The sequence below is a fragment of the Colletes latitarsis genome, unplaced genomic scaffold (assembly GCF_051014445.1).
Source record: "Colletes latitarsis isolate SP2378_abdomen unplaced genomic scaffold, iyColLati1 scaffold0123, whole genome shotgun sequence".
Lineage (NCBI taxonomy): Eukaryota > Metazoa > Arthropoda > Insecta > Hymenoptera > Colletidae > Colletes > Colletes latitarsis.
The window spans coordinates 22,501-22,851 of record NW_027488473.1 but is presented as its reverse complement, the minus strand read 5'-3'; positions in this window follow the sequence as shown (position 1 = coordinate 22,851).

The window sequence follows — 351 nt, the reverse complement described above, 5'->3', positions numbered from 1 at the left end:
TTAAGGAAATTACAGGTGTTGGTTTTCGCTCTAAGTTATAACAGGCCGTTCGGGCGGGCGGTTGGGTCGCGCGGTTCCCCCCATAAGCGGCCGTGCGTAAGCCCGTGCGTCGCCGGCGTTCCGGCGGGCGCCTCGGTACCTATAAGAGAAGCGACGGTCCGGTCGAGTCGGTCGGGGCAGCGTCGAGCGTACGGCTATTCTTCGACCTCGGTTGAGAAGCAGTCGTCGCTCCTCGGGATTTCATCCTGACTGTTCTGTATCGTGCTCGTTCCAGACTTTCTCCACACTGCATTGCCACGAGTCGGTGTCTTTGACCGAATGGCTCTTGAAGTGGTATAAGCGTCTCGAGTG